This window comes from Ailuropoda melanoleuca, chromosome 15 (assembly GCF_002007445.2).
Source record: "Ailuropoda melanoleuca isolate Jingjing chromosome 15, ASM200744v2, whole genome shotgun sequence".
Classification (NCBI taxonomy): Eukaryota; Metazoa; Chordata; class Mammalia; order Carnivora; family Ursidae; genus Ailuropoda; species Ailuropoda melanoleuca.
Genome location: NC_048232.1, coordinates 84,738,690 through 84,753,024, shown reverse-complemented (window position 1 = coordinate 84,753,024; position 14,335 = coordinate 84,738,690). Strand labels below are relative to the sequence as shown.

At 54.6% G+C, this 14,335-nt stretch overlaps 1 protein-coding gene across 2 annotated transcripts in view; it reads left to right on the top strand.

Annotated features, from left to right (window-relative positions):
- The window catches only part of NFAM1 (NFAT activating protein with ITAM motif 1), a 50,509-nt gene extending 46,611 nt beyond the window's left edge, over window positions 1–3,898 (top strand). Inside the window, exons 9-10 of one of the 2 annotated variants that reach the window (XR_004621063.1) lie at window positions 185–361; window positions 3,694–3,898. The gene's annotated coding sequence lies outside the window, so the exon portion shown is untranslated. The remainder of the gene's footprint in view (window positions 1–184; window positions 362–3,693) is intronic. The other variant, XM_034644568.1, reaches the window with a different exon arrangement.
- The last annotated feature ends 10,437 nt before the right edge of the window (window positions 3,899–14,335 follow it).

Genomic DNA, 14,335 nt, shown 5'->3' with positions numbered 1-14,335 from the left:
CGGTGCCGGGGCCCGAGCGCGCGGCCAGAGAGTGTCCGCCGCTCCCGGCCGCCGGCGCCGTGGGGGACCCCCGCGCCCCGGCCCCAGCTGCCGCCGCCGGGTGGAAGGGGCCGCGGGTGGGGGAGGGAGGAGCTGAACCGAGCGCGGGAGGGAAACGAGAGGAGATTGACTTCGAGCCTTTCAGACAGGTTCCCGAAGCGCCCGCGCCGTGCCCGCTGGAGCCCGGGGTCTCTCCAGTTCACCTGGGAGGAATCTGACGGGCAGAGGCCCGCATTCCGACACGACACACGCTGAGGGGACTCAAACCCGGTCCGGTCCGAGCCCGGAGCCCAGCTCCTTCTCTCCTTCCACTTCCGCCTCAGTGAGGAGAAAGGCGTGGTAGTGGGGGGGGGGNGACTTGGGGATGGGGTGTAGGGAGAGGATTGGGACTCCTGGATCTGCCTCCCGCTGCCTCTCTGTGGCTCTGGGGGGCCCTCAGCACCAGGTGAGGGAATGAATGGAGGAGGGAAGGCAGCGGTGCGGAGGAAGCCTATTGGGCAGGTGGTGCTAGTCCCCGCCTACCTGGTCCCCAGGGGTGCTGTGCCTGGGGCCGATAGAGTGGGCCTGTGTGACAGTCTCCTGTAGGGGAAGGAAGACCCCCAAATCCAGCTTCTGCCACAGGGGGAAGGCAGAGGGGAGCCCAGAGGAGGGAAGAGATACCTGCACACCCAGGGTGGCTCTTGGGGTGGCCCAGTCCCATCGCCCATTACTCCCTGTGACTTTTGCCCCCATTCTTACTCCTACACCCTCCTGGTCTCTCTAATTTCTGTACCGAAGGTCCTTTGCACGTGCTATGTGTTTTTTTGATGAACAAGTAGTCATCAAACATCCCAGGCACAGGCAACTCAGCGGTGAACAAGGCCGACCTAGTCTGGGACTTCCACACCAGTGCAGGGACACAGATGATGAGGAGGGAATGGGGCATGGGAATGGGAGGCAACCTTGGGTGGGCATGAGGAAAGGCTTCTCTGGAGAGGTGACAGTGAGTCAGAGGGATTCATGCCTCCTCAACCTTTGGGCCCAGTCACCTTTTCCAGGAAGGCTCCCCTGACCTCACTGACCTGATACTTCTCCTGTTGACAGGCTGTCATAGCCTGGGGACCACCCCTTCCATGGACATTTTTATGTCATTATTGGATTAATATTTGTTTCCCTCCATCAAATGTGTCAGGAAGGCAGGACCCAAATTTCTTTTGAGTAGAGAGCAGACAAATCGAATAAAGGATGGGTAGAATTTCCCCCCAAAAAATGCAGGCTGCTCAGCCAGGTCAGGCAACTGGATGAGAGAAACTTTTCTCTCTCCTTCCCTGGACTGAGTCCTGGGCTCCCCACCCCATTTGCAGTTCACAGAACCCAAATAAAAGAAACCAGCAGGCCCAATGAGGAAGAGAGCAGGGAGAGGCCTGGCACAGATGGCCCCCTGAAGCTCCAAGGCTGTTCCACTGGAAGGGAAGGGACCTGTGGAGGGGGAGGCCAGAGGACAGGTGCCTGTCCTGTTCTCTGAGCTCAGGTCGACCTAGTCCTCAGCCCAACCTCTGTCCCAGCTCTGGGAGGCTTCATTTCCTTCAAAGGCTACTCTGGAGAAGGTGGTGGCCAGCAGGGTCCCCAGGATGGCCAGGGCACAGGGCACAGGGCCGCAGTAACTACCTGGCTTCCCCTGCCCCTCCCCCAATCTGGAGCAGAAGGACCCAGGGTGGCACCTGTCTGACCCAGAGTCAGGCCTCTGGGCCACAGATAGCTGCCCAGGTTCCCCATCATTCACTGAAACTCCTGGCTGGAAAGTAGGACTCAGGCTTAGGACCGACTCTTCTTATTTTTCGTAGTTTCCACACTCAGTGAATTTCTCCCTCCCCTGGCTCTGTCAGACCTGTGCTCCTGGCACCTTTCCTGTGGCAGATAATGCTCTCACAGATGCCCAACAAAGCTTTTAGCTTCCCCCCCTCCACTTCGGGGAGATTGAGCTGCCTCCATGCACGGCTAGAGAGAGTGTCTGCATGCTTTATTCAGGCTCTGGCAGGGACCGAATAAAAGTGGCCTCCTCACCCACCCGGCCAGCCGGCCCTCCTGACTGGAATTGCTTTAACAGATTAATTTGCAATGATTTACGTCCTTCTGTTCTGTGGGGATCACCAGCATTTTAAATATGTATTTAAATCAGATTCACTGCTCCCAGGTAAACCTTAACCGCCTCCCCCCACCCAGCGGCAAGAGCCCTGGATTTGGAGTTGGCGAAACTCAGAGGTTCAGGCCAAGTTCTGCTAATGACAAGCTGTGTGACCTTGGGCAAATTACTTAACCTCTCTGCGCCTTCATTGGCTCCTCTGGTAACTGAGGTTAATGATAATCCTTCCCTCACAGGGTGTTGTGAGGATTAAATTAGATAACGTTCAGGGAAGAGCTGTGCAATGCCAGGCCTGTGTTTTCTGTTCCCCGGTACAGGCTGTCCCGCTAATTAGCCTGGTGACCTTGGGCGGGCCACTCAGCCACTCCTGGCCCTCAATTTCCCCCTCTGAAAAGCACAGGAGTTGTTCTAGGAGATGAGGCCACAGAGCGCCCCCCTCCATCCCTGAGCCCCTGCTCACCTCCTCCAGCCCTCTGCCAGACACCCTCCCCTTGGCCGTCCTCTTTTTCATTATCCAAGCACTCAGTTCTAATTGGAGATGGCCCCCTCCCCAGCTGCCTCTGCTCCTGGCTCCCTGCGAAGCCGCGAGGTTTGGGCCCCAGGGGCCTGCAGTTCTTGGCTCATTTTCAGGAGCAATTAGCCGTGATGTCACAGGCCTCGGTGGTGGCCTCAGTGGGCGTGTGTGCCTGAAAGCCCGAACGCCACCCTGTCTGTGGCCTGCGGGACTCCCCCAAGCCAGGGGGGTCCCCATTGTTAGCTGTAGAGAGGCGGCTTCCCAGGCAAAGCCATTTCTGTACTTTATGACTCCTTGAAGCCCCGAGCCTCAGTGTAAATTAGTTCTACCCTGTGCTTTTGTTGGCACTGTCTGTTCCTTGGAAGCGAGGGGCTTTGTCAGGAAGAACAAAGCTGTTTGGTGTTTTTCTGATTTGGGGGAAGCGTGCTCCTGGGGGAGGGCTCATCGCTTCTCAGTGTCAGTCTGGAGTCCTCGATTCTCAGACTCAGTGGTTTTGTTTTGGGTTTTTAAGTCCTATGGCTTAAGAGTCGCATATGTTTGTGTGAGGGTTGGCTAGGGGATTTCTTTCCTCCTTTTTGGCTTATATAGTGTATTCTGTGGAAGCTAATTCCAGGGACTGAACTTTTCAAATCACTGCTTCAACAGCTTTTAAAAATCTGGACCTAGTTACTACTGTCATCCATGTGTAAAGGTTTAGAAAAAAAATTCCCAACCCAAGGGTGGGCAGCCTGGAGGATGCACAGCTCCTGGCAGCAGGCACTCGATGTAGACCTGAGGTCAAAGCTGAAATGTCGGGCGCCTCTTGGGACGGGAGGGAGGGGGGAGCGTGGTCTGCTCCGTGCCAGACATCTGGATATTTAGAAAACATCTGGGTGGCTGGATTTTTCAAGTTCCTGCCTGACATTAAATACCACAAACATTGAGCCTGCCTCCCGTCCCCCCACCTCCCAAACACACCCAGCCCCTTCCCCCCTCTCTCCTGACGGGTAAGAAACATCCATTCTTTCCAATTCCCCAGCGTTTCCCCCCTACCGGAAATCTGATGGGCTTATGACATCATGGCTGGCTGCTGAGCGATGAAGTGGATGCCACAAAGAAATCCGACATATCAGATGGATTCTGAAATCAGTTTCCCTCTGGCTGTAGTAACAGGCGTGAAGTCAGGAGAATGTGAGCTTTGTTTAAAAACCAAAAAATAAAACTAAGCCTTGTCTTGTATTAAATACAGTTTGTTTGGTTTGTTTTTTTTTTAAGCAAACGGACCTTTTGGATATCGTCCTATTTTAATAGAAATGCTGGTTTTTATGAAATGAAAGCGTCTAATAAATCAGATCGATGCTGCATGTTCCCTTTCGGTTGAGTTTTTGTGTGTCCTTATTCAGTAAGAAAGGAGGAATTGGGAATGGCTTATCTCCCTTCGTTATTCAAATAGGGTAGTTTTTTTGTTTGTTTGTTTGTTTTTGTGTTTTTGGGGGCTGGGGGTTGAAGCCAATAAAATTCACGGGGTAAATTGCTGGTTTGTGTTTTTCCAGGAATTCATTTTTGTAGAGTAACCTTGGACCTGACCTGGTCTGCAACACTGTATTTCCCTCTGCTGGTTTTTCTGGCTGGGAAAATGGAAAGAGGATGCAGTGATGCCTGCTTTTCGGTGTCCCTTCATTGGGGCAGAGCTGGGAACAGGGGCCCAGGGCAGTTTTGGGGATAAAAAACCTCTTTGAAAGGACAAAGTCAGGAGAGGAGCAGACAGTAAAAGGGCAGCGTGGGAGTGGGGGGGATCCACTGTCTTCCCCGCCCCTCCAAAGAGGACATTGGAGCTCAGAAAAAAGCTTCAGACTGAGGGAGCTCACCCTGATGCAGGTCCAGGTTAAAGGAAGCTCAGGGTTGGGCGCGCTACGCCCACCACACCTCCAGTGCGGGCATTTGGAGTCTAACAGATTGGATTGGAGTCCCGGCTCCCACTTGGACAAGCTGTGGGGCCCTGGGCAAGTCATGTCACCTCGTAGTGTCTGCCCCCTGTGAACTGGCACAAGGACCCCATCCTGCATTCTGGGAGAATCCATAGTGCCGGACACTTCCCTGATGCCCGGCCACTTCGTAGGACTCCGGGGTCAGCCTTGAAGCCAAGGGAAGCCAGTGTAGATTCTGGACTTTACATCCTGGTTCTGCCACTACTATCTGCATCATAATAATAGGACCAACCTCATACATGCAGCCATCGTGAGGACTGACGTAGTGAGCAATCCCCAAGCCTGAGCTGTTTTTATGAGATGTGCCCCTGAGCTCTGCAGGCAGGTTGCCCGGTAGGACTGTTGGGCCTGGGATGGGAGGGGATGTGTCAAGCTGAGCACAGGTGGAGGATAATCAAGGACTGAATGGAACATTTCTCATCGCTCTGCATGGAACTTTCCATGGGTCCCCAATGCCTGTAGGGAATAAAGTTCTCCTCCTTATCTGAGCCCCGGTTACCTCACACCTGGGCCTCATGCACGGGCCTCTGCCCTTGTTCAGAGGGCCTCCCAGGCTGCAGGACACTGCCTTCTTTGGATGCAGTACTAATGGGTAGGTCACATTTTTCAGCACCTGCCGGCGCTTTCTTAGGGGGCATTTTACATGGATTAACTCATTTGATCCTCACACCAATCTATGCAGGGAGTATGGTTATTATTCCTATTTTAGAGGCAAAAACAAAGACGTCAAGGATCTTGCCCAAGGTCACAGAGCCCAGATCAGAGCCAGGGGTTGGGCTCTGACACCCGTCCACCTCACCCCAGCGCCACTGGCTCTGCAGAGGCTTCCTCCACCTGTTTCCCACCTCACCCCTGAAGCTGGAGCAGCTGCCTTCCGATGTCTGCCCCATCTCTGCCGAGGCTCTTCCACTATCCCATGCAAGAGGCCTTCCTGGATTAGCCTCCCTCCGTGGCATCCAAGGAACTCTGGCACTGGGCACGTGCCGCTCTCAGGCTGTGGCTCTGTGCTTGGCCCGGGGCCCTTGTCTACCTCCCGAGACGCCAGGAGCAGAGCTGTAGCTAGTTTTGTGTCCCCCACAAGGCCCTTGCAGGCCAGGTCAGCAGCCATTTACTAAGGACCTACTATGTGCAATATGTGGGGACTCATGGCAGGTGCCCACACCAAGCTGGGGCTTCTCTCCTGAACTGCAGACCCATGCAGCTGATGCCCTCTGCCACATCTCCATGTGGCCGCTGCGCCCTCTCCCTCAGACATCACCCCCAGACGCCTGCCCCACTACCACATCTTCCCCATCTCAGGTAATGCCACCTCCACTTTCCACACACTTGCTCAGGCACCAAACCTTGCAAACATTGTTGACTCCTCCCCTCCCTTTCTCTCTCCTCTCTCTCTCTCCCCTGAGCTCCTCCCTCATTCAATCCATCAGAAAATACCACTGGTTCTGCTTTCAAAATATATCAGCAATTTGACCATGTTCATTGCCCCTGTATGAATGCAGCAGCCTCCTCGTGGGTCTCCTACTTCTCCCTGGAGCCCCCGGCATCCCTTCTTGGTGCAGCAGCTAGAGTGATCCTGTTAGAACTTGGGTCAAACTCTGTACCCCTCAGCCCAGAACCCTGCAATGGCTCGGTTGGGGTCAAAGCAGAGTCCTGCCTCTGTCTCCTGCTTGATCCCCCTCTGACCTCAGTTCCGGCCACCCTCACCCCACTCATTGACCTCCTTGCATTTCCTCCAACATACGATGTGTATTTCCACCTCAGGACCTTTGCACTTGCTATTCCCTCTCCCTGGTATACTCTTTCCTCGGATGTTTATATCACTTTCTCATTTGCTTCAGAGATCTGATCAAATGTCACCTGCTCGGAGAGACTTTCCCTTACCAGCTCCCCCATCCTTTTCCTCCTATTTTGTCCTTTCCCTGCCCTGTTGCTCCTCATAGCACATAGTCCTGCTTCCCCTTATAATGTATGTATGTATGTATATGTATACACACACACACACACACACACACACACGTATATATATATTACTGGAAACTAACTGCACTAGGGCAGGGCCCTGCCTGTCTTCTCACTGTTGTATCCCTGGTTCTCCATAAGCATTTGCTGAATGAAAAGATAGATGGATGGACGCTATGCAGGGACAGCAAGTATTGAACACATGCCAGATTCTGTGCTGGGTGCTGCAATGACACACGTGAACAAGACCCTCCCCAACTCCCACCCCATCCCACCCACAGAGCCCTCATTTGGAGAGACGGACACCAAGCAAGAAATCACAAAGTGGGTGGAGTGGGGGGGTGTTGGGGAATGAGCTCAGAGGGGAAATTGGTCCGGCCAGTCAGAGGTTGCTTCCTGAAGGAGGTGATACACGAGGTGACCAGAGGGGGATGAGGGATTGGAGGAAAGGGGGTTGGGTTGGCAGGTGGGCAGTATACTCCAGGGGCTGAGGACAGGGCTGGGTGGGCACAGGAGAGTAGGTGGGGCCTTCGAGGTCATCAAGAACCTGGTGGATGGGGAGAAGGGCAGGTTTTCCAGGTTGGGGTTTCCCGAGCTGGGAATGTACAGGGCATGTGTGTGCACAGCTTGGCTGGCGGGGGACAGATTGGGGAAGGTCTTCAGTGCTTCCCGGAGAGGTGTCAGGAGGAGCAGTGGAGCTTACGTTGGAATCCCAGCTGTCCCTCTGCATCTGTGTGACCCTGGACGCATTGCTTCTTCTCTCTAGGGCTCTGTTTCCCGTCGGTAGACTCCTGACCACATGCCTTTCCTGCAGCACTGTCCTACCTCACAGAGAGAGAGAGACTTAATTAAGCCTGGAGGGACCCAGGGTAGAGAGAAGTCTGCCTGGAAGAGCATGGCAAGCCGGGGGAAGGGAATGTGCAAAGACATGGGGCCCTTCTCCAGGCTGCATTTCTTCAGTCCCTCCCTCAGCAAACAGAGGCAGGGACAACAATGATGGGGGTGGCCTGGCTGTCCCCCCTGGGAGTCTGGGACGCACCTGTCTCTGCACTCAAGGGGCTGGCCAGCTTTCATCTCACACTCTGCTGGGTACTGCAGCCCTGAGAGACAGGCCCCTTCCTGGAGCTGGAGAAGCCAGGGCTCAGAGCAGAGAGGTGACCAGCAGGTATAATACCAAATAGCTGGTAAACGGCAGATGAAGGACTTGAACCCAGATCTGCTTGATCCCATGCCCTGCTGTCCTTCAACAAAACTGAGTCACATCCTTTGGGGGGGGCAGGTGAGCTCGTGCCAGGTCTGGGGGAGCCAGAATTGTACAGGTGAGGGTGCCTGAGTGAGTCCGTAGAGCATGCAATTCTTGAGCTTGGGGCTGTGAATTCAAGCCCCACATGAGGCCTAGAGCCTCCTTAAAACAAAACAGCAGAATTGTACGGGTAAAATGCCGCTCATGACAGGCTCCATGTTAGCATCCCCTCCCCAACCACGAGGCTGCCCTGATCAAAGCCACTCCCTGCTTTGGGGAAGGTGAGCCAGGCCTCTGGAAAGCCCCCTGAGCCTCTTTTCTTGGCTGGAGCTTCTCTGAAGACCGTGGATGCTCCTGGAAATTTCCCAGGCTGTTGACTCCCTGAGGCCTCAGAACTATGTCTCACACAGGGGCTGCTGTTCTCCCCATTGTACAGCTTGGGAAAGCAAGGCTCAGAGGGGAGCCCTTGTTCAAGGGAGGCATGCTGGTTAATTGGGGGGTATTCTGCGAGATTCCATTTCCGAAGGCTGTCTCAGGGATAGAGGGCTTGGTTCCATGTGCATTGGACCACTGGGGCCTCTGGTGGGAGCTTCAGGGGGCCAGTTTCAGCCCACGTTGAGAAGAATGTTCTTTCAGGTATGTCCAAGATGGGATCTTTGCAGGAGTGAGTTCCCCGTCACCAGTGGAGTTCCAAAACCTCTGCATTTGGTGGGAGAAAAGATTAAGGTGAGAGAGGCTGTTGGACTGAGCAGTTCAAATTTTTTTGACCTCTCTAAGCCTCCGTTTCCCGAACTGTACAATGGGAATATTAATACCCAGCTGTCAGAGGTAGTAGGAGTCCGGGAGCCCAGTAAGTGCCACTGTCCCCTCCTGGGACTCCTAGACTTCTTCTATAATGGCCAGACTGTGAGGTCAGAGTGAGGAAGGGGCCACTTCACCAGCCCTGCCTCTGTCTGGGGAGCCGAGGAGTCCACGCAGGGAGACATCCGCCTCCCAGCTCATCCACGATGGAGTAACACAGTGTGGGGCTGGGGTCCCCAAATCACTTTGGAAAGCATGGCTTTGAGGGCAGAGCGGACCTCTTGCTTCCACAGATTTGCCAGCCTCCAGGAGAGGCGGGGTTTACATTTGGTCTCTGTAAGAACCTCACTGCTCTAATCACAGACCCCCCCCAGGCTAAACTCAGAGCCTCCCTCCCCTCCAGGGCTTCTGGGTTCCTGGCTAGGGAATGGCTTGATGCCAGGACCCAGAGAGCTGGGGGGGCCCTCACCCAGATAGGCTCTGTCATGACGTTCTAGGCAACTGCTGTTTCTTGAGCACTTACTCTGGGCTGGAGACTTTCCTCACCTCCGCTTGAATAATTCTTGAGGTGGGGCTCACGATCTCACGTCACAGGAGAGAGGACCATATTTCAGGGAGAGGAAAAAACTGGGCAGAGCAATATGAGGGCCGGAGTTCTGTCCCAGGGTGTAAGCATTCCCTGTCTACACCCCGCCATCCCCTGGGCAGGGCAGTGAAGCAGCATTGGCTCCAGAGCCCTGGGATGTGATGGGGGGACTCTGAGCTGTGCAGGAGGGCACAACCCAGACTCTGCCCTGGTATCTTTGCTCATTCTGTTCCCCCTCTCACCATGCTCTTCCAGGCAGACTCCGCCCAACCCTGAGTCTCTTTGGGCTCAAGTCTCTCCCTCTCTATGAGGCAGAGCAGGACAGCAGGAAATGCACAGGTCTGTTTTCAAATGCTGCCCTGCCACCGCTGGACCCCGAGGGAAGAAGAAGGGAGATGGCGGGCCCACGGGACTGCATAGACAAAGGCAAGAGGGTGTGAGCGGCTGCATCAGCTAGGAGGGCGGAGCCAGGATCTGGGCAGGGAGGGTTGGCTGCTCTTTCCTCACTCTGGGCCTTGGCTCAGGCTGCCCTCTCTGCCTGGCCGCTTCCCCTTCTCCTGTCCCAGCCTTTGTACCCTTAAGGCCCTGCCCATTGGTCAGTGTCTCCCCGAGACTCTTGCCTGAGTCTCCTCAGGTGCTTTCTCGATTTGCCCAATGACCCGGAGCGTGCTGCTTTCTGTCCTGCCTGAGTGTGGCGGTAAGGTCCTCCCCCCAAATCCTGGCTCAGCCCTTCGTCTACTGGGTGACCATGGACAAGTGACTTCCCTTCTCTGTTTCCTCATCTGCAGGACGGCACTCGCAGCCCCCAACTCCCAGGGTCCTCTAGGGGATTAAGTGAGGTTGTGCTCATAAGGCAGGAAACCACACTGTCTCCAAAAACCAGCCAGCTGGGACCCGTGCTTGCGTGCGCATCATTGTTATTATTTGTGAGTCCGCTGAGGGCAGGGCCTTGTGTCCCGTGCCCTGCTCACAGCAAGGCAGAAAGGGCGCTCTGGGATAGCTTCTGGAACAAATGGGCAGCCTGTTCTCCATCTCGAATGTGAGCTCTCATAAAATTACCAGTAACCTAAATAGTTATATTGAATATCTACGCCATCTTGTTTAATCTCGACCACCCTGCGATGTGGGAATTATTAGACCCATTTTGCAGATTATGTAGTTGAGGCTTAGAGGACCAGCAAGGAGTAGCTAAATCGAGTTTTGCCTCTGAGTCCGGCTGACTTTGTTGTGCTGTGTGTTGGTTAGGATGCTGTCCTCTTATGTCCCTGGCTGAATGGTCCAGAGACTTTCTCTCCTTCCTGGGTGCCCTTCTTCATCTCCAGGCCACACTCTTGGAGTCACTGGGGTGACGGGACATGGATTTGGGGGCCCATGGCAATCTGCCTGTTCATGAGCCCTGTGCCCTAGAATACCTGCACACACACACGAGCGCACACACTCAAATGCACACTTACACAAGTATACATGCACCCTCCACAGCCAACAAGTTCCCCGAGGCTCCAGAGTCAAGTGTCTACAACCGCAAACCTGTGTGAGGTCCCCGTGAAACGCTGCGGGTCAAGCTGTCACCGCTCATCTATTGGTTGGCCTCAGTCCCCAAGCTGTCCGCACTGGAGCTCGAGTTGGCACAACACTCCTGGGATCTGATGGGGCTTGGGGACTCTCCACCCCCAGCTCAATGTCCCCTGTGCCAGCTCAGTGTCCCCATGTGCAAGGGAGGAACTGGCACACTCCATCCCGTCTCATTCGGCTCAGCACCAAGGAAGCCTGGAACTTTGGAGGGGCCTTGGCCAGCTCTCATGACCTCTTCTAACCAGTGTCCCCATTTGTGGGTGACCCCACAGCTCCAGTCTGTCCACCCTGTCTAGCTAGCCAGGCTGGATTGGCGGCTCAGGCAGGATAGGGAACATGGAAGCTTAGAGCGGGGAGGGTGGAGAAAGTGCAGCAGTGGTGTTCACAGGAGTGCTGGCTGCTGGGGCCCCCCTGGGCCCACCGGGGAAGGGGATGCGTGAATAGTTCTGAACCAAGTGCGGGTTGGGCCAGCCCTGGGTTGTCTTCCCAGGAACTCAACTCTGAGAGCCACCTGTGGCTGTGCCCACCCCGTCAGCCTCTGAGAGAGTGTGGGCAGCCTTCTTGGGGGGTGGGGGAGGCAGGCCTCAAGGGACTTCAGGACCCTTTAAGTGGCCCCTGGTGGCCAAATCAGCCAGTGGCCAAGGGGAAAGGCAGTGATGGAGCCATGAGCACCTGCATGGGCTTTGGGCCTGGGGCACACCAGCCCAGTAAGAGCAAGTCTGGACCCCAGAGATTCATTCATTCATTCTGCAGATGTTTATTGAGCACCTCATATGTGCCTTGCAGACCCTGTGCTCAGTGCTGGGGATGCAGCAATGGACAAGACCCGTGCCCTCATGGAGATCACATTGTAACAGACAAAAAACATAATAGGAAGTAAAAAATATTTTGGTCCAGAGTGATAAGCGCTAAGAAGAAAAATTAAATAGGAAAAGTAAACAAGGGGTGGATTTTTATTTTCATTTATAAATAAGGTGTCCAAGGAAGGTCTAATAGAGAAAGTGACATTTGAGCAAAGATGGCAAGGAGGTGAAGAGGTGGGTCAGATAGGTTCTCTGGGGGTAGAACATTCCAGGCAGAGGGAACAGCCAGGGTGAAGGTATGGAGCAGGGAGCATGCCTGGCACAGTGGAAGAGTAGCAAGGAGGCTGAGGCCAGTGTGGCTGGAGGGGAGTGAGGGAGGAGGAGGCAGTAGCAGAGTTGCTCAGTGAGGAAATGGGGGCCAGATGGTGAGGCCTCCTGGACTCACCATTTACAAGGATCCCTCTGGCTGCTGAGTTGAGAGGAGACTGGGGGAGGGGCAAGAGCAGAGCCAGGGAGCCGGATGGGGGGCTGCTGAAAATAATGTAACAGGATTTGCTGATGGTTGGATGTGGGGCGGGGGGGGGGAGAGAAGGAGAGGGGGAGAGTGTGTATCCAAGTGCAAGCAGAGGGGTCAAGGATGGCTCCAGAGAGTTCCGGTCAACTTGCTGGAGAGGCCAGCCAGGTCTTAAGGCTCAGTGGAGGCCCTCAGGGAAGCTAGAGACCAGGGAGTAGACTGGGGTGAGGCGGTTCTTTCTGTGCCCATGGGTGCTCCGTGGATCCCAGCTCAGCCCCGGGAGGAGCCATTCTCTCTGGACTCTGATCTAGGGCTGGGCTTAAAGTGGTCTAGGGGCCCTTAGACACCCTCTGTGCTCGAACCTCCTAGCCGTCCATTCGCCCACGCAGCTACCTGGCCTCCTCCCTGTCCTTCCCTCTCTCTCTCCTGTCCTTCTACTGTCCCTCCTCCCACCTGCCCAGCTCCTCCTTAGCACCCCAACTATCCAGGCACTGCACCAGGCACTGGGGCTGCAGCCAAGAACTCAGCAGCTGGGGTCCCCGCTCTCATGGACTTGACATGCAGTGTGTCTGGGCTTGAAGCAACTTCACAGAACAGAATAAAACCCATGGATACTCTTAATTCTTTCCGATTTAAGATCATGCAATAAGTTTGTGACCACAAGTTTGTGATTTCATTGTAATACATTTTCTAAGTCATTTCAAATAAAGTCACGATCACTGGAAACCCTGGTCAGGTCATGCCTCCTGGTTTGTGTTCCAGAAAAGACTGGCAGAGCCGAGGGCCCCCTGCTGCCAAGGCTCAGGGAGGAAGGGCTCCCAAGGAAGCTTGACATCCCCGAAGGCGTGGGTGGGGGAGAGTGTGTGGAGCAGGACTGAGCGAGTGTAAGATGTGGGGAGGCTGCAAAGCCAGGTGGGCCCCACTGGAGCATCTGGTCTTTGTTCTGAGGGCAGTAGGGAGCCACTGATGGTTTCTGAGCTGGGAAATGCCCCACCTTGTGGTGCCAGAAAGAGAAAAGGCAAGTTGCTCCAGAAGAGGAGGCAGTGAGAAGGCTGTGGCCCTGACCAGTGCAGGGTATAGACCTAACCCAGAAAATGAGAGTATCAAGGGGGTTGAATATTGGAAGTGTCACAGGAGTGACTGGCTGGATCTGGATGTGGAGCTGATGCTACCTGCTGGGGTTCCACAGTGGACCACCTCAGAAAACCTCAAAGCAGAAGTGCTCCTTCTACAGTGCTCCCCACCTCAGAACTGGCCCCATCCCCACCCAGCCCTCTGCACCGCGGGAACCCAGCACCATCCCAGACTCCCTGTCCTCTACATTGGTGCTATCTCGAAGTCATTTGATTTGGGCTCTCAAATTCCTCCCCAGCATGTCCCTTCTCTGTACCTGTGCAGCCCCTGCCCCAGGCCAGGCCCTGCCTCTCCAGGCCTACACTCCAGGTCTCTCCATGGCCTCCTCCTGGCCTCAGGCCTCCAGCCTTGTACTGCTGTTCCATCCCTTGCAGAAGAGCCAAAGGAATCCTTCTAGAACCTGAGTCTGGCATGCCACCCTCCTCATCCTCATGGTTTCCCATTGCCCTGAGGAAAGACCACCCAGTACAGGCCCTCCTAGCTGAGATCCAGAAGATGAGCGGGAGTGGGGGAAAGAGTGTTTCAGGAAGAAGTAACCTCCAGAGCAAAAGGCCTGAGGCAGGCACGGGCTGGGCCCATGGGAGGAGGCAGGGTCCTGTGCCCACCCACATCAGGGTAGCCACTGCCCCACACCCACCATCCATCCAGGAAGGCAGCTTGAAAGAGACAGGGGCCGAGCCTGGGTAGGCCAGCTCCTGGGTGCCTATGGGGTAGACTGCCCTATGGGATCTTAGCATTAAAAAAAAAAAAAAAAAGCTTTATTGAGATATAATTCACATATCATAAAATCTACCCTTTAAAAGTGTACAATCCAGTGGTTTTTAGTGTATTTATAGGGTTGTGCAACCATCACCACTATCAAATTCCAGAACACTTTTATCATCCCCCAAGGAAACTCTGGCCCACTAGCAGTCCCTCCCCCTCCCCTTGGAAACCACTGATCTACTTTCCGTCTCGATGGATCTGCCAGTTCTGGACGTTTCATATCATGGAATCAGAAAATATGTGACCTTTTGCACCTGGCTTCTTTCACTGAGCATAAAATGTGTTTTTAAGATTCACTTATTAATATTATAGCACA